Source organism: Budorcas taxicolor, chromosome 7 (genome assembly GCF_023091745.1).
Source record: "Budorcas taxicolor isolate Tak-1 chromosome 7, Takin1.1, whole genome shotgun sequence".
Classification (NCBI taxonomy): Eukaryota; Metazoa; Chordata; class Mammalia; order Artiodactyla; family Bovidae; genus Budorcas; species Budorcas taxicolor.
This window is the reverse complement of record NC_068916.1, coordinates 33,827,017-33,851,973: the sequence shown is the minus strand read 5'-3', so window position 1 is coordinate 33,851,973 and position 24,957 is coordinate 33,827,017.

Genomic DNA, 24,957 nt, shown 5'->3' with positions numbered 1-24,957 from the left:
AAGGAGGCAAAGAGGAAACCAGGTTCTCTCTTAACTTCAACTTCCACCATTTGTCTCTTGTTTTTTTGTGTGTATATTTAGGAAACACCTATGAAACAATAAGCTGCTTTTACAGGCATTCACCCTCCAGCTTTAGTTTTGAGGCTTTTGTCCCTTTTTAACTTCAGTGTGCTTAAAATGCACATACTTATGTAATGTATTAAGTCAAGAGACATGACATAATGTAATAATTTAAAAGAAGAACGTACAAGATGCTGAGTTTGATAGCTCTGATATACTAGTCTTATAGGAAAGTCACTATCTCTTGGACCTCTTTTGTTTATATTACCTTACCAAATTGATTATTTTAGGAATCAAATTAACATGTTTTGGAAAATATATTTTAAAATAAATCGTAAATTGTGATACTAAGTGTATTTCGATCAGGTTTACTAAGCCGCAACATAAAACAAGGGTACAGACCCAGATTTCATGAACATTTACATATTCTTAAGTCTTGTATATAACTTGTTGTTGTTATTTATAAGGATCATTACTGTCTATGTGAACTTTAACAAATGTCTATTTCTGTAAAAAGAACTAATGTCTACTCCTAGTTGTATTGGGAAATGTAAACGTAAAATTGCCGAGGAGGACCAATCGCATGTTGTAATACTTCAGTATGTGGTATATTTTCATTCCTCTCCCTAGTCCCCCTCAACAAGTCAAGTAAGGTCCTCAGTGCTAAGATCTACTCTCTTAACCCCTCAACTTATATATAACTCTTATAATGAATGACATCGGTTATCCAAGGATTTTGCTAATGGACTGTAAGGCAACAACCCATTAAAATAAATCCCAAAAGGGACAAACTAGAAAAGGAAGGGAGACTCTCATCATAGATCACACTGACTCTGAGACTGGCAGTCCACTTCTTTTAATTCTCATTCTAATTAAAGTCCACATCAAGTTAATTCTCAGAGCCTCTTCCTTTCTCTCCTGCTACTACTGCTATTCACTCTTAGGCTCAGAAGTCTCCCGCTGGAACTTTCTGCTAAGACTTCTCTGAAGTGCTCTTGCTGCCAGTCTTTCATTCTATCCTCATTCATGAAAATTTAATCTTCTTGGGGAAGCTTTTTCATATGCGATTCCCTCACCCCTGGACATTTATTGATCCTCTGTCCCCAAAAGAAAAAAGTCTAAATAGTTCAGCCTAACATTTGAGAACCTCACAGAATATTCCAGTATCTTCTCCCTTCCATTCGCTTCTCCAGATCCATTCTCCACCCTTCTTCAACTACTCTGTAGCCCTGGTGGGTTATCTGCATGAACTACATCAGTGGGAACCCTAGTGAGAAATGGAAAGGAAGGAGAATGAAGTCAGGGAATTTATTCCTCCAGAATCCTCCTTTCTATTGAAAAGTCATGCATCTCATCTGGCATCCCTGTCTACATGGTACTGCCCTTTGGGGGAGTAATTATTATTATTACCGAAATTATTATTATTATTTTGGGGAGTAATAATTATTATCACCAAATTATCAGATTTGGTAATTATTGCTCTGTACTCCATCTTTCGGACTAAGGGATGGAAATGACTCTACTGGTGTTGGAATACTCTCTCATTTTTGTGATTTCCCTTCATCTTTGCACACACCTTTATAAATATTCTCTGCTTCAAACTCAACTTGAATAACCCAGTTTGAATACACCATGTGTCTCCTGATTGTTGTACTTCTAAATTGATCTCATGTCACACACTGCATCCTTTAAAGACAGATGATTTATTTATTATTGCCATGGTGATTCACAGCACCCACTTTGGAATGTTAAAGTATTGGTTTTGAATCCCAACTTTACTACTTAGTCCAATGACTTTGATCAAATTACTCAACCTCTCTCAACCTTGATATCCTCATCTATAATATCACGATAATAGTAGTGGCCACCTCCAAGTGTTATTGTGAGAACTAAAAAAGTATGTAAAAGTTCTATCACAGAGCAGATGCTAAAGAAATATAGTTTTGATCTTAAATATTTTTGAGCACATACACCTCATGCATTTATGCTACCATACCTCTTTTTCCATTTACCCTACTATTTTCCACTTCAATTTATTCATTCTAGACTCAGTTAAAATCATAGTTCTTCTATTATCTCTTATTTTTTCAATTCTTATAACACCTGCTTTCTGGAACTTATCTTTGCATTTTCATCTGTATGTCTCCTCTCCTCAATTATAGTGCCAACAATATGATAATAGGGGAAAATGCCTTTCATTTCCTTGTTTCACTCCTAACTAGCTCAGTGTTGAGGATATAGTAGAAACTAAACAAATACACTCATCTCACATGCTAGTAAAGTAATGCTCAAAATTCTCCAAGCCAGACTTCAGCAATACATGAACTGTGAACTCCCTGATGTTCAAGCTGGTTTTCAAAAGGCAGAGGAACCAGAGATCAAATTGCCAACATCTGCTGGATCATGGAAAAAGCAAGAGAGTTCTAGAAAAACATCTATTTCTGCTTTATTGACTATGCCAAAGCCTTTGACTGTGTGGATCACAATCAACTGTGGAAAATTCTGAAAGAGATGGGAATACCAGACCACCTAACCTGCCTCTTGAGAAATCTGTATGCAGGTCAGGAAGCAACGGTTAGAACTGGACATGGAACAACAGACTGGTTCCAAATAGGAAAAGGAGTATGTCAAGGCTGTATATTGTCACCCTGCTTATTTAACTTCTATGCAGAATACATCATGAGAAACGCTGGACTGGAAGAAACACAAGCTGGAATCAAGATTGCCAGGAGAGATATCAATAACCTCAGATATGCAGATGACACCACCCTTATGGCAGAAAGTGAAGAGGAGCTAAAAAGCCTCTTGATGAAAGTGAAAGAGGAGAATGAAAAAGTTGGCTTAAAGCTCAACATTCAGAAAACGAAGATCATGGCATCTGGTCCCATCACTTCATGGGAAATAGATGGGGCAACAGTGGAAACAGTGTCAGACTTTATTTTTTTGGGCTCCAAAATCACTGCAGATGGTGATTGCAGCCATAAAATTAAAAGACACTTACTCCTTGGAAGGAAAGTTATGAGCAACCTAGATAGCATATTCAAAAGCAGAGACATTACATTGCCAACAAAGGTTCGTCTAGTCAAGGCTATGGTTTTTCCTGTGGTCATGTATGGATGTGAGAGTTGGACTGTGAAGAAGGCCGAGCACCAAAGAATTGATGGATTTGAACTGTGGTTTTGGAGAAGACTCTTGAGGGTCCCTTGGACTGCAAGGAGATCCAACCAATCCATTCTGAAGGAGATCAACCCTGGGATTTCTTTGAAAGGAATGATGCTAAAGCTGAAGCTCCAGTACTTTGGCCACCTCCTGCGAAGAGTTGACTCATTGGAAAAGACTCTGATGCTGGGAGAGATTGGGGGCAGGAGGAGAAGGGGACGACCCAGGATGAGATGGCTGGATGGCATCACGGACTCGATGGACATGAGTCTGGGTGAACTCCGGGAGATGGTGATGGACAGGGAGGCCTGGCGTGCTGCAATTCATGGGGTTGCAAAGAGTCGGACACTACTGAGCAACTGAATTGAACTGAAGCGAACTTAAACAAACATTTCTTAGTTATTTAATCACTTAATTTCAGTTAATGTAGACAAATTTTATAAGGCAAATGATTTCATTTCCATTAGGTAGACAAATTACATAATGCAAGTCTCCAGAATAAATTTTTTATTATTACAGTGCTCATTTCAAAGTAGATACTTAGTAAATATGATTATTTAGGTAATTATTATATAGAGAAATTTTCCCTAATACTCCCTAAGCACTTCATTAACTACTGTGTAGACATAGTGTATATACGTAATGAGATATTTTATATTAACCATCAAAGGTTAATGATCTAAGCAGGTTAAAAAGCACAAGAAGGAAATAATATTAATGCCAATATTTTCTTAATATTTTATCATCTTAATAGTTTTTTAATATTATATCATCTTTTAAGCATACCTGCTTTTATTAATATATAACCACAATAGTATAGAATAAATAAGTAATTCACTTCCTCTGAGAATAATATAGAAACTTTGTTCTCTGCTATATTTTAAGTTATGCCCATTGTGGAGTAATTATGGACTATTGAATTAAAGTTAAAATAATGAAAAGTCCAGTCATAAGAATCAGCTCTAGTTTCTGCTGAGCCAGGTGCTTTACTGACCTTCTTAGTGTATTGCCTTTAATTTTGTCCTGCTGCTGCTGCTGCTAAGTCGCTTCAGTCGTGTCCGACTCTGTGCGATCCCATAGACGGCAGCCCACCAGGCTCCTCCGTCCCTGGGGTTGTCCAGGCAAGAATACTAGAGTGGGTTGCCATTTCCTTCTCCAATGCATGAAAGTAAAAAGTGAAAGGAAAGTCGCTCAGTCGTGTCCAACTCTTCGTGACTAGGAAATAATTAAACAGAGATGTAATAGCCTGTAGGTGGCACTTGAGTCCACTGATGGCTATTACGTGCTCAGTCTTGAATCTTTATATTGCAGTTTCAAGGATAGCAGGATAGCTATAATTAGTGTTGGCTTCTCAGTGTGGTGATGAGGTCCAGTGGTATTGTGGAGTTCGGGCTACTGTGAAAAATCCTCATTAAACCTGGCCAGGTTCCTGTTAGAATGTGGCAACTTCCCAAACTTCTGTCCTGTTCGTAGAAATGAAGTAAAACACAAAGGGAGCACTGAGGATTGAATGTGATGTGTGTATTTCCGAAAGTGAGCTTGGCGCTTAGTGTTTCATGGGAGTTGAAAGTTAGTTGGTTGTAAACAGTGAGCCGTTTGATTGGAAAAAGTTGAGGATAGTTTCTTTTGAGACCATCTTGGAGCACAGCAAGATGAGCCTTACTCATTTTTTAATGTAACACATTAAGAAAATGTTTGAAATTAGGATATTAATTGTCTAGGTCACCCAAGGTAATATTTTTAATAAAAAATAAATGCAAACATGTGAGTTGAACTGTGTATTGAGTAACTATTTATGTGTGTAATAACTCAGTGAAGATAGTTTTATTTGGTTCTTTTTCTTGCCATGAGTAATCTTTTCACACACAGTGTATATATGAAGGAGTGAGAGGTGGCTTGAACCTTCAGGCTACAAATTCTCAGTCAGTTTTTTACCTCCTTTTCAGTTCACATTGGATGTAAAAAGAGGGCTTTGGGAAATGCTGTTATTCATTTGTATTTCTTCCTTCACCTTTATTCACACAGTCTTTTTTTTTTTTTTTTTCCTAGCTTTTTATTTTGTATCGAGGTATAGCCGATCAACACACAATGTTGTGATAGTTTCAGGTGAACACAGCCTGTATTCAGCCATACATATACATGTTTCCATTCTTCCCAAACCCCTCTCCCATTCAGGCTGCCACATAACACTAAGCAAAGTTCCATGTGCTATACAATAGGTCCTTGCTGGTTATCCGTTTTAAATATAGCAGGGGTTCACACATTGTTTACATGGCCAGAATCTCTGGAGTTGGAGGGGAGCGGGTACGTGGAAAGCCCTCCTCCCTGCTACTTTCCTAGTCCTCCAGTGGAGACATTGCTATGGAGCTTTGACTTCAAATGCCAAGATATGCCTGGTCCTGATGAATTGGGAAGATGCACATGTGAATCAAGGGTGTTCTTTTCTGCTTGATACAAGATCTCTTTGGCACATTTTCTTTAGATTTACCTTGGTCCTAGCATTCCTAGTATTCAGAAGGTCAGCAGAACATAGGCCAAAAGAATAGAGTATCTTTTCATGTTTTCCCTGAGGTCTAAAGTAGAATTCATCCACAGTCCCTTCTTGGATAGTTCACATCCAGGTAAGAGAGGGGCCTACCCATTACACCATACTACCGCCCCCATAAAACATGCAGAGCATTTCAGAGGTGCTCAGTCACTCAGTTGTGTGCTACTCCTTGTGACCACATGGACTGTAGCCTGCCAACTCCTCTGTCCTTGGAATTTTCCAGGCGAGAGTCCTGGAATGGGTGGCCATTCCCTGTTCCAGAGGATGGAAGATGTTCATTCATTTCTATGTTAATTTAAGCATCAGTGCAATTGGAGAAGGCAATGGCACCCCACTCCAGTACTCTTGCCTGGAAAATTCCATGGATGGAGAAGCCTGGTGGGCTGCAGTCCATGGGGTCGCGAAGAGCTGGACACGACTGAGCAACTTCACTTTCACTTTTCACTTTCATGCATTGGAGAAGGCAGTGGCAACCCACTCCAGTGTTCTTGCCTGGAGAATCCCAGGGATGGGGGAGCCTGGTGGGCTGCGGTCTATGGGGTCACGCAGAGTCGGACACGACTGAAGCAACTTAGCAGTAGCAGCAGCAGCAGTGTTAATATTTTAATTAACAGAAATCTCTGGTCACCTGATCCACAGTGATACACCATGTGTCATACATCATCTGTGTTCACTGTACTGCAGTATAATGTGTAATTATGCTGTGAAGTGCAGTATACCTCCAATTTTGTCTTTTAATGTTGTTGATGGCTAAGGATTACATCATTAATAGCTGATGAGACAGTAAACAGTTTGAAAGAAAATGGGTTTTCAATTTGTAACAATATAGTGGAGTAGAAATCCTCAACAAGCACTTTACTTCAAAATAAATTGAGACATTGAAAAATACTAGCTGTATTTTAAGTATGCCATCAAACTAACTCTGAAAAAATAATCAGAGGCTAAAAACGGAATGTAACTTGGACTTTAGAAAGTTAACCAAGCACAAAATAGCTGGTTATCCTAGGGCAACTATTAATTAATAATGACCCTGAGGACACACTTAAAAATCTTGGAAAGGCTGAGAAAAAGAATGTAGAAACTAGCCTTCATTCATTGAGAAATCTAAAAGATTGAGAAATCTTGCCCAAACCAGGGACCACAAAAAAGCTATATCCTCAGTGAAAGGAAAATCCCGCCTACAAATGGAGACAGGAATGAAAATCTGAATCCTAAGTCCTTTCCCCAGTGGGTTTAAGATCAAAATTCACACTGTCTATGAACAAACACTTTTATCTAAAGCTTTATTTTTGGAAGATACTAGATTAGGAGTTCTCCTGAGCATCCAGCAGAAACAAGAACAGCTTCCATCTTAAGGAACACACTTCAATCCCAGCTCAAAAAATTCCCCTCAATAAAAGTCTAGCTAAAAAAAAAAAACAAACCACCACAAATCTTAACACCTCTTAAAGCCAAAGACTAAAGGCTAGTAGAAACAAATGATAAGAATGAGACTCTCAAATAAATCAGTAATTGGAATTTATAGCCACAGAAGAAAAACAGCCTTTGAAAAATAAATGTATCAAAAATATCAATGAAGATATTATAAAACTCATTAAGCAGTTTAAAAATAATAAAACTAAATTTTTGAAATAAGATGTAGTAATCAAGTAAAATTTTCAGTGGAGAGTTTAAAACTGTAACATGTCTCATTTCATGTACAAATCAAGGTGGATCATAAACATGAAAGTTAAAATCATTAAGCTTCCAGAAGAAAACAATAGAAGTGTGGATATCTTCCTGTCTTTTGAGGTGCTTAAAAATACTTTGACAGGCTAAAAAAAGACACTAACTCAGACAGAAGATAGATCAAACTGGACTTTCTGGAAACTGAATATTTGCTAAATAAAACACACCATTCAGAAATAAAAATTCAAGTCGGTGACTGTGAGAAATATCTGACAAAGTACTAAGTTCAGAAAATATTTTTTAAAAGTTACAATAAATGTCAAGATAAAAATCCTAGTTTTTAAATGGAAAAATGATAGACATTTTACAACAAGTTATTATTTAAAAGAGCCCTAAAGCAGAAACCTCAGAGAAGGCAATGGCACCCCACTCCAGTACTCCTGTCTGGAAAATCCCATGGATGGAGGAGCTTGATGACCTGAAGTCCATGGGGTCCCTAAGAGTCAGACATGACTGAGTGACTTCACTTTTACTTTTCACTTTCATGCATTGGAGAAATAAATGGCAACCCACTCCAGTGTTCTTGCCTGGAGAATCCCAGGGACGGGGTGACTGGTAGGCTGCTGTCTATGGGGTGGCACAGAGTTGGACACGACTGAAGTGACTTAGCAGCAGCAGCAAAGCAGAAACCAATCACCTAAAGAAATGGGAATACCAGACCATCTTACCTGTCTCCTGAGAAACCTGTATGCTAGTCAAGAAGCAACAGTTAGAACCCTGAATGGGACAACTGATTGTTTCAGGACTGAGAAAGGAGTACTACAGCCCTGTCTGCTGTCACCCTGTTTATTTAACATATACACGGAGCCAGGTTGGATGAGTTACAAGCTGGAATCAAGATCAGTGGGTGAAATATCAACAACCTTATGTGTATGGATGATACCACTCTAACAGCAGAAAGCAAAGAGGAACTAAGGAACTTCTTGATGAGGGTGAAGGAGGAGAGTGAAGGAGCCAGCTTAAAACCAAATATTAAAAAAATTAAGATCATGGTATCCAGCCCCATTGCTTCATGACAAATAGACAGGAAAAGTGTGGAAGTAGTGACAGATTTCCTTTTCTTGGGTTCTAAAATCACAGCAAATGGTGACTGCAGCCATGAAATCAGAAGACAATTGGTTCTCGGCAGGAAAGCAATGACAAACCTAGACAGTGTGTTGAAAAGCAGATATTACTCTGCAGACAGAGGTCATATAGTCAAGGCTATGGCCTTCCCAGTGGTCACGTACAGTTGTAAGAGCTGGACTGTAAAGAAGTCTGAGTGCCAAAGAACTGATGCCTTCCAACTATGGTTCTGCACAGCAGAGAGATCAAACTAGCCAATCTTAAGGGAAATCAACCTTGAATACTCATTGAAAGGACTGATGATGAAGCTGAAGCTCCAGTATTTTGGTCACCTGATGCAGTTGGCTCATTGGAAAAGTCCCTGAAGCTAGGAAAGTTTGAGAGTAGGAGGAGAGAACGTCAGAGGATGAGATGGCTGGTTGGCATCACCAATGCACTGGACATGAACTTGGGCAAACTTCGGGAGATACCGAGGGACAAGGAAGCCTGGCGTGCTGCAGTCCGTGGTGTTGCAAAGAGTTGGACATGACTGGGCGACTGAACAACAACAATAAACCAGAAACAAGCTGAGTATATATCAACAGACAAATGGATAAACAAGTGGTGATATATTCACTCAGTAATAAAAAGGAACAACCTATTGATAACATGCAACAATATGGACAGAAGAGAATATATACTATACTATTACATTTGTATGTATGAAGTTCAAGAACATGCAAAACTAGTCTGTATGAAAGATATTAGAAAATATAGTGCCTCTGAGAGGAAGACAGGAAAGGGAGCATGCTGGAATACTCTAGTGTAATGAACATATTCTAAATCTCAATATGATTCATACCACATAGACATACACAACTGTTAAAACATCAGAATAAAGATTTAAGATTTGTGAATTTTATTCTATGAAATTATATATCAAAAGATTTAAATGTTAAAGCAATATTTCAAGATCAGTTTATTACATTACATGCTTAAACAGTAAAGATTGGAAATTAAATTTAAAAATGTATAAAATGTATAAAATGCATTTAAAGAAAAGTAGAACAAGGGTGTGTGGAGAAAAGGCAACTGTTGGTGGGAATGTAAATTGGTGCAGCCACTAGGGAGAACAGTATGGAGGTTCCTTTGAAAACTAAAAATAGTTACCTTATGATCCAACAATCCTACTCCTGGGCATATATCCAGAAAAGAAGAAAACTCTAATTCAAAAAGATACATGCATGCCAATGTTCATACAGCATTATTTATAATAGCCAAGACATGGAAGGAACCTGAATGTCCTTGACAGATGAATGGATAAAGAAGAGTTGGTGTATATATGTATGCAGGTATATATATATATTTATATCAATTCATTCCAATCCTATACAAACTTTTTCTGAGAATAATAATGAAAGAGGCAATACTCTCCAGCTCTTTTTTTTTTATAAGGTTAATGGCTTCCCTGGTGGCTCAGAGGTTAAAGCGTCTGCCTCTAATACAGAAGACCTGGGTTTGATCCCTGGGTCGGGAAGATCCCCTGGAGAAGGAAATGGCAACCTACTCCAGTATTCTTGCCTGGAGAATCCCACGGACGGAGGAGCCTGGTGGGCTACAGTCCATGGGGTCACAAAGAGTCAGACACGACTGAGCGACTTAACTTAATATGACCTTAATACACACCAGACTGCAGCCATGAAATTAAAAGACGCTTATTCTTTGGAAGGAAAGTTATGACAAACCTAGATAGCATATTCAAAAACAGAGACGTTACTTTGCCAACAAAGGTCTGTCTAGTCAAGGCTATGGTTTTTCCTGTGGTCATGTATGGATGTGAGAGTTGGACTGTGAAGAAAGCTGAGCGCCAAAGAATTGATGCTTTTGAACTGAGGTGTTGGAGAAGACTCCTGAGAATCCCTTGGACTGCAAGGAGATCCAAACAGTCCATTCTGAAGGAGATCAGCCCTGGGATTTCTTTGGAGGGAATGATGCTGAAGCTGAAACTCCAGTACTCTGGCTACCTCATGCAAAGAGTTGACTCATTGGAAAAGACTCTGATGCTGGGAGGGATTGGGGGCAGGAGGAGAAGGGGACAACCGAGCATGAGATGGCTGGATGGCACCACTGACTCGATGGACGTGAGTCTGAGTGAACTCTGGGAGTTGGTGATGGACAGGGAGGCCTGGCGTGCTGCGATTCATGCGGTCACAGAGAGTCAGACACGACTGAGTGACTGAACAGAACTGAGCTAATACACACCAGAAAAGATTTACAGGAGTAAAGAAAATTATACACTAATTGCCATGATGAACAATGAATAAAAATCCTGGATAACTTATTCGCAAACTGTATCCAGCATTGTGTAAACAAGGTACTTTATGATGATCAGTTTGGGTTTAGCCCAGAAGTAAGGTTGGTTTAATATTAGAAAGTCTATTTCTATTCCATAAATAGATTTAAGGAGAAAATAATTTCCCAGTAAATGAAGAAAGTATACAGTAATATTCATAATACACTGTGCTAAACTCCTAGGATATTACATATAGAGGAAACTTCCAGGAGAATTTGATAAAAGAATATATTAAAGAAAAGATTCTATGTGATAAATATTAAACTACTTTCCTTTAAAATTAAGACCAAGGTAATGACTCTTATTGTCATCTTCACTTAATACTGTGCTAGAAATCCTAAATAATGAAGAAAGCCAGAGAAAAAAATACTTTAAATTTTAGGAAAAAAGAAACAAATAGCATTTAAAAGTGTTTTGATTGTCTACATGAAAAAAGTTAACCATGAAATGAACATTGTATGTCCTCTGTTGTAGTAGTTTCTTGGGAGCGGGGTAGTAGGGAAGAGAGGGAATTCATTATAAAAGATCATGAGGAAACTTTTGTGGGTGATAGGTATGTTCATTATCATGATTTTGAAGGTTGTTCCATCCATGGGTGTATTCATATATCAAAATTTATAAAGTTGTTCAAATGTGTGAATTTTATTCTACATCAGTTATACCTCAATATGGAGAAGGGAATGGCAGCCCACTCCAGTATTCTTGCCTGGAGAATCCCATTGACAGAGGAGCTTGGTGGGCTACAGTCCATGGGGTTGCAAAGAGTCAGACCTGACCGACTGACCAATGCAAGGCAATACCTCAACCTTCCTGTTTTGTGGTCCTTGTCATAAACAAGTAGGTTAAAGCAAGTTCATTTAAATCATGAACAAGTCGTATGAACCCAATACACAAAAAAAGACAGGTATCATGTGACCTAGGCATTGTACTTCTAGATATATATCCTTGAAAAATTACTGCCAGTTTCAACAAGAAGCAAGTTCAAATTACCATTGCTTATAGAAAAAAAACAGAAAATAACCTAAATGTTGTCAATACCATTATAGATAAATATATTGGTATGATCATATGGTAGAATAATATACAACAGTTAAAATGAGTTAATTATAGCTATAAGTATCACATGAATGAATCTCTTAATCATATTATTAAACTGAAGAGTGTAAAAGAATACATATAGAATTATTGCAATATGTAAAGTAAAAAAACTACTATTTTTGAGATACATAATTTTTAGTAAAACTATAAAGATTAGTAAGGGAAAGATAAACCCATAATTCAGGTTGCTACTTACCTTAAAAATGTCAAGAAATAAAAGTTCAGGAATGGCTATACAGGAGGCTTCCTTTGAAGCCTTCTTTTTTTTGTAATGTTTTATTTATAAGCTTATTGGAGAGTATACAGTGTTCATTTTATTGGGTTACTTTTAGAATATATACTAATAAGGCTTTATTGTATTTAATAGAATATTATTGTAATAAAAAAAACAGGTATAATTATATCTTTTTTTCTCTGGAGCTGATAGAATTGGAAAATCATTGAATAGAAATTTCCAAGAAGAGTTAAATGAGGCATTCCTAAAAATTCTTTGTTGTTATTTGAAATAATTTTCTTGAGGTCCATTAAAAGCTTCATAAGGGCAAAAAAATATTTTTAATTTTTAAAAAGTGGTGAAAACTGTGTATAGATTTGAATGCTTTATATACAGTTGCTCTGTTTTTTAGTTTTGGTTCCAAGTGGACAGTCAGAATGGCTGCAGTCATAATAAAATACACGATGAGTTGTTTGTTGGTTTATGCACTCTGCTATATGAATTTTCACAGTATAGCCATAACCTTATGTGCTTAAACTAAGCCAAGATGATTACTCAGGACTCTCTAGTCAGCAATCAACACCTGTTTTCCAATTGTCCTGCTCAAATGTCTCCCCATTTAATGATCACCCTAGGGCAGTCAGTTCTCACTGGGACAGCTGTGTCTTTTTAAACCCTGAAAGTGTGACTTTGGCCAGATTGGGAGTGAATGAGTGAAAGTCGCTCAGTCGTGTCTCTTTGCGACCCCATGGACTACACAGTCTATGGAATTCTCCAGGCCAGAATACTGGAGTGGGTAGCCTTTGCCTTCTCCAGGGGATCTTCCCAACCCAGAGATCGAACCCAGGTCTCCCTCATTGCAGGCGGAGTCTTTACCAGCTAAGCCACCAGGAAAGCCCCAAAATACTAAAATGGGTAGCCTATCCCTTCGCCAGCAGATCTTCCGAACCCAGGAATCGAACTGGGGTCTCCTGCATTGCAGGAGAATTCTTTACCAACTGAGTTATCAGGCAAGCCCAAGCCAGACTGGAGGGTCTTCATAATATCCTCAATAGGAGACTGCCTAAGTCAAGTAGATGGTTTGAAAGAATGATCTCAGCACCAGGTTATCCAGGGATGTTTGCTGTTCCAGGGCTGGTGAATGAAAGGGCATTTCTAGAAAGACATTTTCCAAGTCTTAGAATGAACTTCTCCTAAAAACACAAGCAGCCTCATTTGTCTGGCTAAAGAGATACCACTGTATGTTAGCTGAAGGAAAAAAAAAAGTTTATACTTTCTCTGTGTTAGAGTTCATCTCTTTTAAAATTATCAGTTTGGCTGTTTGCAAATTGTTTTCTGATTCAATTGCTTCTTTGGTTCTTTGCAGTGGTGATTGCTATAATAGATAACTCCCCTCCAAAGAGCCTGTACTAGATTCATTTGGAATCAATGCCAAGCAAAATTAAAACTGAATTTATTTAGTAAGATTTAAATTGAATTGTTGTCTGTGAGGAAACTCATGTATTCCTGCACATATCCTGTAAGTATGTCTTACATATTGGATATATTATTTTTATTTTAGCTCTCCATCATTGTAATGTTATCTATAAAATATGACAGTTTATATTAAATTATTTTTTGTGCTCTAAAATTTAAAATACATAGCAAAGAATATGAAATAAAATTAGAAAAAAGAAATCAAGAAACAATATTGGCATTTCCCTCCTTAACTTTTAGAGCAGACGTTCCTCACCCCTCCCCAGGCAACAAAGGATTAAAAAGCTTTTCAAATAATCTCAAGATGTCCCAAATCCTTGTGAGGAAATGTATAATCACGGATTACCACTTTCTTTCTGATTTGTTATGTGATTGTGGATAAACATTCTGAGCTGTCCTCTGTTCTCCTATGCTGTCCTTTAGAATTTATTGACATGGATTCGTGACAGTTGAAAAAGAAAATGAATAATTTTATAGTTCTCCTTGGCAGTCTTGATTTAAAAGGAAATCTTAAACCTCTGTTAAGCTGTAAAGTGTTTGTCTCCCCTGTGGCTTCTATCATTAACCAGTTCTATTTGTAGTTTTAATCACCATGATACTAGGTTGCTGATATACTCACAAAAATAATCAGAATGTCATTCTTTGGACATGCAAATATCATTATGTGTTTTTTGCATTCTTCAAAAAGTGAAAGAGATGATATCTTAAATGTTGATTTGAGAATTCTATTAAAGTGTCTATATGAGCATAGTTTAAAAATAGTTTTGGGCTTCAGATATGTTTATTGTCTCTATTAAGAATAGAAAGTGTGCAGTATTATGTAACCAAATTTTTAGAAAAAAAAATTTATTTATTTACTTGCAATCACTCAGAAAAATATTGATCGAGCCCTGGATCTCCACTGGTCACAGCTAGATTCTGAGAAACAAATAAATGTAAAGTACTTATTTCTTCAAAAAACTCATAGACTCAGGAAGGGGGTGAAGCAGTGACAGAAAATTAATAATATAATAAATGTGCTAAATTGCAGAGTTCTGTTTAAAGTTCCATGAAAGCACAAATGGGGAATAATGAAGTCTTCCTGGAGGAGACAGAAATGGGGAGAGTTGTGAAAATATGACTTTGAAGTGGGTCTTAGACACCAGGAGTTTGTTGAGAAGTGAAGGAGAAATCACAAAAGAATTGTTTTAGATCTTTTCTTTCTTTCATTTGTAAATGGTAACCAACATGATGATTGGCATAAGGATAGAGTTCCCTGTGTCTCTGCCTAACTCTTCATTTATATGTAGTGTCACTCAGTTCAGATCAGTTCAGTCACTCAGTTGTGTCCAACCCTTTGCGACCCCATGAATTGCAGCACGCCAGGCCTCCCTGTCCATCACCAACTCCCGGAGTTCACTCAGACTCACATCCATTGAGTCTGTGATACCATCCAGCTATCACATCCTCTGTCGTCCCCTTTTCCTCCTGCCCCCAATCCCTCCCAGCATCAGAGTCTTTTCCAATGAGTCAACTCTTCGCATGAGATAAGTACTGGAGTTTCAGCTTCAGCATCATTCCTTCCAAAGAAATCCCAGGACTGATCTCCTTCAGAATGGACTGGTTGGATCTCCTTGCAGTCCAAGGGACCCTCAAGAGTCTTCTCCAACACCACAGTTCAAAAGCATCAGTTCTTCGGTGCTCAGCCTTCTTCACAGTCCAACTCTCACATCCATACATGACCACAGGAAAAACCATAGCCTTGACTAGACAGATCTGTGTTGGCAATGTAATGTCTCTGCTTTTGAATATGCTATCTAGGTTGGTCATAACTTTCCTTCTAAGGAGTAAGCGTCTTTTAATTTCATGGCTGCAGTCACCATCTGCAGTGATTTCAGAGCCCCCCCAAAATAAAGACTGACACTGTTTCCACTGTTTCCCCATCTATTTGCCTTGAAGTGATGGGACCAGATGCCATGATCATTGTTTTCTGAATGTTGAGCTTTAAGCCAACTTTTTCACTCTCCTCTTTCACGTTCATCAAGAGGCTTTTTAGTTCCTCTTCACTTTCTGCCATAAGGGTGGTGTCATTTGCATATCTGAGGTTATTGATATTTCTCCTGGCAGTCTTGATTCCAGCTTGTGTTTCTTCCAGCCCAGCGTTTCTCATGATGTACTCTGCATATAAGTTAAATAAGCAGGGTGACAATATACAGCCTTGACATACTCCTTTTCCTATTTGGAACCAGTCTATTGTTCCATGTCCAGTTCTAACTGGTGCTTCCTGACCTGCATATAGGTTTCTCAAGAGGCAGGTCAGGTGGTCTGGTATTCCCATCTCTTTCAGAATTTTCCACAGTTTATTGTGATCCACTCAGTCAAAGGCTTCAGCATAGTGAATAAAGCAGAAATCTTCACAACCCATATAATCATGATGATGTGATCACTAATCTAGAGCCAGTCATCTTGGAATGTGAAGTCAAGTGGGCCTTAGAAAGCATCACTACGAACAAAGCTAGTGGAGGTGATGGAATTCCAGTTAAGCTGTTTCAAATCCTGAACGATGATGCTGTGAAAGTGCTGCACTCAATATGCCAGCAAGTTTGGAAAACTCAGCAGTGACCACAGGACTGGAAAAGGTCAGGTTTCATTCCAATCCCAAAGAAAGGCAATGCCAAAGAATGCCCAAACTACCACACAATTGTACTCACCTCACATGCTAGTAAAGTAATGCTCAAAATTCTCCAAGCCAGACTTCAGCAATACGTGAACCGTGAACTCCCTGATGTTCAAGCTGGTTTTAGAAAAGGCAGAGGAACCAGAGATCAAATTGCCAACATCCGCTAGATCATGGAAAAAGCAAGAGAGTTCCAGAAAAACATCTATTTCTGCTTGATTGACTATGCCAAAGCCTTTGACGGTGTGGATCACAATCAACTCTGGAAAATTCTGAAAAAGATGGGAATACCAGACCACCTAACCTGCCTCTTGAGAAATCTGTATGCAGGTCAGGAAGCAACAGTTAGAACTGGACATGGAACAACAGACTGGTTCCAAATAGGAAAAGGAGTATGTCAAGGCTGTATATTGTCACCCTGCTTATTTAACTTCTATGCAGAGTACATCATGAGAAACGCTGGACTGGAAGAAACGCAAGCTGGAATCAAGATTGCCAGGAGAGATATCAATAACCTCAGATATGCAGATGACACCACCCTTATGGCAGAAAGTGAAGAGGAACTAAAAAGCCTCTTGATGAACGTGAAAGAGGAGAGTGAAAAAGTTGGCTTAAAGCTCAACATTCAGAAAATGAAGATCATGGAATCCGGTCCCATCACTTCAAGGCAAATAGATGGGGAAACAGTGGAAACAGTGTCAGACTTTATTTTGGGGGGCTCCAAAATCACTGCAGATGGTGACTGCAGTCATGAAATTAAAAGACGCTTACTCCTTGGAAGAAAAGTTATGACCAACCTAGATAGTATATTCAAAACCAGAGACATTTCTTTGCCGACTGATGTCCATCTAGTCAAGGCTATGGTTTTTCCTGTGGTCATGTATGGATGTGAGAGTTGGACTGTGAAGAAGGCTGAGTGCCGAAGAATTGATGCTTTTGAACTGTGGTGTTGGAGAAGACTCTTGAGGGTCCCTTGGACTGCAAGGAGATCCAACCAGTCCATTCTGAAGGAGATCAGACGTGGGATTTCTTTGGAAGGAACGATGCTAAAGCTGAAGCTCCAGTACTTTGGCCACCTCCTGCGAAGACTTGACTCATTGGAAAAGACTGATGCTGGGAGGGATTGGGGGCAGGAGGAAAAGGGGACGACAGAGGATGAGACGGCTAGATTGCATCACTGACTCGATGGACATGAGTCTGAGTCAACTCCAGGAGATGGTGATGGACAGGGAGGCCTGGCGTGCTGCGATCCGTGGAGTCACAAAGAGTCGGACACGACTGAGCAACTTAACTGAACTGAGATGTTTTTCTCAGGAGCGGCTGAGAGGAGCTATATCGTGTCCTAGGTCAGCAGCAGTGGCCATTAGTGCCAGGCTGCGATGGCGCAGGAGCGGCCAAGAGGAGCTACCCCACGTCCGTGGTCAGGGGTGGTGGCAAAGAGGAGCAATCCGACTTCCAAGGGCCAGTGGCTGTGCGGGCACAGGAGGGCCGAGAGGAGCTACTCCATGTTCAAGGTCAGGAGGGGCAGCGGTGAGGAGAGACCCCTCGTCCAAGGTAAGGAGCAGCAGCTGCCCTTTGCTGGAGCAGCTGTGAAGAGATACCCCATGTCCAAGGTAAGAGAAACCCCAGTAAGACGGTAGGTGTTGCAAGAGGGCATCGGAGGGCAGACTCACTGAAACCATAATCACAGAAAACTAGTCAATCTAATCACACTAAGATCATAGCCTTGTCTAACTCAGTGAAACTAAGCCATGCCCTGTGGGACCACCCAAGACAGGTGGGTCATGGTGGAGACGTCTGACAGAATGTTGTCCACTGGAGAAGGTATTGTCAAACCACTTCAGTATTCTTGCCTTGAGAACCCCATGAACAGTATGAAAAGGCAAAATGATAGCATACTGAAAGAGACTCCCCAGGTCAGTAGATGCCCAATATGCTACTGGAGATCAGTGGAGAAATAACTCCAGAAAGAATGAAGTGATGGAGCCAAAGCAAAACCAGTACCCACTTGTGGATGTGACTCATGATAGAAGCGAGATCCGATGCTGTAAAGAGCAATATTGCATAGGAGCCTGGAATGTCAGGTCCATGAATCAAGGCAAAATGGAAGTGGTCAAACAGGAGATGGCAAGAGTGAACGTCAACATTCTAGGAATCAGCAAACTAAAATGGACTGGAATGGGTGGATTTAACTCAGATACCATTATATCTACTACTGCGGGCAGGAATCCCTCAGAAGAAATGGAGTAGCCACCAGGGTCAACAGAAGAGTCCGAAATGCAGTAGTGTCACTGGAGTTCCCTATTTCTAATTCTGCTAGAGGCAGAAACTTCACTCTTAATTAGATTTTTCTCTTTAGCCTGGTGATTTGAACCTTGTAAGAACTCATAAACTATGTTTTTAAAATTTATCACTATGTAGGACATCTACAAGTTAGACTATATATTGCACTTAGTATAGCTTAAAAGAAAAGAAATAATTCGTAACAAGGGAATCAAGTATACTAAAACATAAAATCAGTTTGAAAACATTTATTATAATAACTGAAAAAGTAGGATGTAATGTTTTATATTTAGTATATCAACTATGTAAAATATATATATAGAAAAGAGAAGAGAGGAATGACAAAATAATAGTGGTTGCCTCTGGGAGGTAGCAATGTTTTTTATTGCACACTTATCTGAACTTTATAATTTTCCTACTAACAGCATTAATTTCTTTTAGACTAATAAAAACTATATTTGAAACAACATAGACTTCTCAATTCACCAACATCATCTAATTATTGCTCTCTTGAAGGTGAAAGTTATTTTATGCTTCTGTTGGACGGTGGTGTTAGGAACATTTCAGGTCTTCTAGAGCAGCATTATTTTCGATTATTTTGCTTTCTCACTTGCAAAAACAAGGCTACTGTAAGTGATTCCTTGGTTAGTTTTGTGTTTTCTTCCTCTGTCCCTACACTTGAAGCTTACATTGTGATTAAAAAGATTCACTTTCTCCAGAGTTGGTTGCCATATGTGACTCTAATGCTTAGGCTCTGAGTTGACCTGAAAATGAAACAAAGTGTTGCTTAGTAGTGTTTAACGTTTGCAACCCCATGGACTAGCTGGTCAGGCTCCTCTGTTCATGGGATTCTCCAGGCAAGAATACTGGAGTGGGTAGCCTTTCCCTTCACCAGGCAATTGTCCCAACCCAGGGATCCAACCCAGGTCTCCTGCATTGCAGGCAGATTCTTCACTGTCTGAGCCACCAGGGAAGCCTGAAGTTGACCTGAAGTAGCCCTGAGTTGACCTGAAGCTCGGCTCAAAAGAGGCACCCACATACTAGTAGCTGTTGCACAATCAGTCTGTTGGTGACATGGTTATCCATCAAGCCTACAGCCATAATGCAGGGCACTAGTTCTGCTCCCTCTTGCAGTTGCACCTTTTGTTCTGATTGCTTCTCAGCTGCAAGTTAGTGATCTCTTTCTACTCTTTGCCCATGTGCATCTCAGAGGATTGGATTGCCGTTCATCACCAGTCACTTCAGTGAGGCTGAGGTAGTTTGGGAAAAGATCTTAACTATCTCCATTTGATATTTGAAGACTTCTCTGTGGAAGCAGCTGGTTAATGTCTCACCAAACTAGAGGTAATTAGGAAGTCAGACTATCAGAGCACAGTACTTTGGAGAGCATCTTGATATCCCTTGCCACCTTAGAGCCATGGTATATTTATCAGTCTGTCTACAGGGACACCAGCCTCCTAGTTTCAGTGTTTTCTCTCTTTGAAGATGCAATACCATCAGGCCAATGTGCAGCTTTAGTAGCCAACTGCAGTAGTGTTTTTCCTTGCATGTTGTAAAAGAAATTATTTGGCTGCCTATATGCCCTCTCTCATGTGGACTTGCACAGGTTGACTGCTCTAGTCCCTGGTAATGGGAGTTTGGGGTGGGATATGGGGAAGAAAAGGAATGATACCCACAAGCTGCAAGCTGTGTAATAGCTATGATTATCTTGCTTCATAATGTTAGGCAATGTGTACTGCCAAGGAAGGCGTTAAGAGAATTATTTCCTCATTTGTTCAAGGCATCCTCAGCTTGTGTTTGACCTTACAATGTGCACTGTGGGATTTTAGGTGAACTAGAAGCCTGAGTGAGGGCAGCCTAACCCCACAGGACTCTTGCCGAGAGACGGGACTGTGTAACTTGAGTCATGTGTGGTGTGCTTGCACTCTATTTCTGTCTATTTCTCTCTCTGTGCTCAGTCACTGAGTCATGCCCAACTCTTTGCAACCCCATGGACTGTAGACCACCAGGCTCCTCTGCCCATGGGATTTCCCAGGTGAGAATACTAGAGTGGGTTGCCATTTCCTTCTCCTGGGGATCTTCTGGACCCAGGAATGGAACCCGCGTCTCTTGTATCTCCTGTGTCCCCTGCATTGTCAGGCAGATTCTGTACCACTGTGCCACCTGGGAAGCCCCCTCTTCCTATACATACATATAAAAACAGAGCTTCTATATTAAATATATAAGTATGTAATCCATAATATACATGTGTATCTATAGTTATACATTTAATACAAAAGCTCTCTTTTTAACACCAAACAGCACACCAAAAAGAGTTGTGCAGTGATGCTACATTTATGTTTTATGAGTAGCTGCCTGGAGAAGGCAATGACACCCCACTCCAGTACTCTTGCCTGGAAAATCCCATGGGCAGAGGAGCCTGGTGGGCTGCAGTCCATGGGGTAGCTTAGAGTTGGACACTACTGAGCAACTTCACTTTGACTTTTCACTTTCATGCATTGGAGAAGGACATGGCAACCCATTCCAGTGTTCTTGCCTGGAGAATCCCAGGGACACGGGAGCCTGGTGGGCTGCTGTCCATGGGGTCGCACAGAGTTGGACACGACTGAAGCAACTTAGCAGCAGGAGCAGCCTGGATTAAACTCTGCTATGCACACATGAAGTCATAGTAGCTTTCATAAATTGAGAAATCTGCAAAATTTAAGAGTAAAAATTTTTTCAGTTTTGGAAAACTGATGATATGAGTTGACTATGGGGTAGAGTTTCTCATGTATGGAACATATGTCAAAACAAGTGCTGGAGGATGAGAACGGAATGCTTTCTTTTTCAGGAGATCTATATAGTGTAACTGATGAATGATATATGTGCTGTTAAACATTTTCTATTCTAATGGAGTGGGGAATTTCCAGAACTGCAGCCTCACCATTTCCCGCAATCATGGTAATTTCTGTTTATATTTTTCCTGCTTAACTTCAGAGTATTTTCTTGGTTTCTAGGGGGAAGATTGCAATTGTGAATATGTTTCATAACCATTTCTCAAATTTTAAATTGACCACTTATCTTGTTTTTAGTGGGAAGTTTTTCCAACCCATTGAATTTATTAATTTCTTCTTTGGCCCACATTTGGAAAACAGGGAAGTAGATGAATTCTGTGTTAGTTCAAAAATATGTGTATTTTTAATTTTATATATCAGGACACCATCGGATTACAGCAATAATTTTAAAGCTGTCCTGCACTAGAAGGAAGAAACATGAAATATGAGCCTTTGGTCATGAGCACTGTTACACTGACTAAATCTCTCCCCTTTCCTATCATCTCTATCTCAGCAATCTTTAAGGTTGTTATAGATTACATGCCACTAGGATGGTTAGTACACCACATCCACTAGCCTCTGGAAGCTAATGGTAGTGCCCAACCCCATCTCACCAAAGCAGTCACAGTCTCATGGGTAGCTATCTCTGGAGGCTCCTAGTGGAGGTAAGTAACAGTGTTAGTTGTCCTCTGTCATCAGCAGGACAGTAAGGACAGATCCCATTTGCCTTTTATCCCTACTTATCCCAGTTACTACCTGGGGTAAAGCTTAAGCCTCTCACCACCTGGGGTCTTCTCCTTGTACTGCTCTGCACAGCCTTGATCCGACTCCCACTTTGTGCCCAAATTCCACCTTGCCTCCAGTACTCCTTCCTGCTTGCCAGCAGATTCTCATCATCCTCAAGTTGCCTGTCACAAAGCAGTCCTTTGGCTTCCTTGCCTAAACTGAAAGCTTTCTTCAGAGGGTACTGATTTTCTTGCAGTAAATGGAGGTAGTTTTCCCTTTTACATCCCCTTATCTCGTATCTCAGGACTTTAAAATAGTTTCATTATCCACGCAACCACTCATTGTCACTTCTAGGTTGCTACCTGTCACTCTTCTTTCAATCCCTATTGCCTGGTCACACTGAACATTTTTTCCTTTAAACCATCCCAAGCTAGTTCCTGTCTCGTAGCCTCATATTGCAGTTCCTTCTAGCTGGCAGGTTCTTGATATTTTTCCTCCTGATCCTTTATTCTTCAGCCTGTTTTACCTCCTTACATAATCCCTCCTTGAGCCTCTCTTTCTAAGATAGATTTCTGCCTCCCTATTCTCTTGTCAGCCCCATATGTTTCTTTCTTTTGAATTAATTTTTTATATCAGTTACTTTCCTCTTCTTCTTTTTTAGTGTGTATCTTTGTCTACAGAAAGTGAGCTTCATGGGGGCAGATACCACATTTATTTTTTTCTTTTTGACAATGTGCCTCTGATGCCTAGCATGGTTCTGGTCCCTCAAAGGCACCCATTATTTGAAGAGTGAAGAAATAGGCAACATGACTATTAGAATAAGAATAAATTAGTATATTCAAAAAATCATAGAAATTGTGGACATGAAATTAAAATACAACTCTTATTTCCTTCTCCAAGCATATTCAATAGAAGACAAAAATTGTGTTTTAGGAATAAGTTAATGAAAGGATGGTTGGAATTTAGAGACTCTGGTGAATTTAAAATGGTGAGATGAGGTAGTGTTGGAAAATAGCCTGTTTTCTGAGAAGGAGTAGCTGAAAACAGTGTGTGTAGTTTGAACAAGCAAATGCAATATTTATTCATTATAATTTGGAAATAATGGAAAGCAAAAATATATATAACTATTTTTGACTGTTGTGAGCCCAGAACTTATGGGAAGAACAGTGGAGAGAGGCTGGGGCTTCCATGGTGGCTCAGCAGTAAAGAATTTGCCTGCAATGCAGGAGACTTGAGTTTGGTCCCTGGGTGGGGACGATCCCCTGGAGAAGGAAATGGCAACTCACTCCTGTATTCTTCCCTAGAGAATTCCATGGATGGAGGAGCCTGGCTGGCTGCAGTCCATAGAGTAGCAATGAGTTGTATGTGGCTGAACAACTGAGCCATGGAAAGAGGCATGACTTAAAGAAGATCAAACACATTGGTTGACTGTCCTTCTCAAATATGAATTGTCTTCTCTGGCCTTTGGATTGGAACCACATGGCTGTCAGTTCTAGAATGAAATCTTTGGAGAATGCTCTAAATTTAGGTATTTGGCATTTCTGAATGTTTCAGTTTAGCTATCAGGAATCTGGGGGAGAGATCTGTCATTTTTAGTACACAGGTGGCAGTATCTGACTTACCATGGGTAGCCATTCATCTCTGCAGAAAGAGAAGCTGAAGGAGCTATAGGCATGGTCAAACTATGGGCATTATATAGTATTTGAATTCCTTCTGGCAGGTTTTTGAAATATTTTCAGGTTATTTTCCATCCTTTTTTACCTTGCCCAATGATGGGGCTACAACTACTGGAATACACGTTAAGTCTCTCATCAGCTTTTGTTAGAATCAAGAGATGTCACTGTCTGCATGGGTGTGTGTGTGTGTGTGTGTGTGTGTGTGTGTGTGTAACTATGCACTGTTCCTAAAGCACAGCATATCAGAACAAAATAAATGAGAATTTTGTTGAAGAAGATGAAGTCAGAACATAAATTAGGATTCTGCCTGTGTCAACAGCTTCATCTTCCAGAGTGCCTTAAAGTCATACATGTATTATCACATTTTATTATTACTGTATAATTACGATATTATCATTATCTTCATTTTAAAAATGATAAATCTGAAGTACAGAGAGGTCAAGTAAAATTTTCAAAGTGAGTGGTATAGCTGGTACTTAGCTTTTGGTTCTGCCAATTCCAGCTCCAAGCGTTTTATTTTCTACGTGAATTGGAGGTCTGGACAGGATAAATCGTTTCACAAACCTCATCTCCAGAAGAGACACTGAAAGAGTGTAAGGATTGGCATCTTGTCCATCCTGAGGTACAATGAGGGACCAGATAGATGATTTGATACCTTTCTGTTCCAGATTTCGTAGCTACATTTATCTGGAAGTGTTTGCTATAAGCATCAGCTATTTTGGATTCCATACACTAAGAAAATAGTATTGTTTAACCCCATCAGTGCTTAGGGGAAAAGCTCTTTTGGCTAATGATTGGAGATTTCTTAGTCTACTAAATAGACTCCTAATAGGGATGTGAAAGCGCTAAATGTTGCAGTTATGCAGGCCCATCCATATGGTGTCAGTGCCCCTGGAGTGGTTCATTTTCTGGCTGAAAGTTCCATTATTTTCTAAAAACAAGGTAAGAAATGAGAGAGCTGACCATTTTAATTAAAGCTGATCTATAGTTCTGGTGCAGAACAAGTCACTATACCATTCAATCATCAGTTCCACACTCAGGTCTTGGGTTTGGCTCATTTCATATTTTAACAAGTACAATGTCCCCATGTTATATAATTAAGATTTGGCTGGCCTTTGTCCCT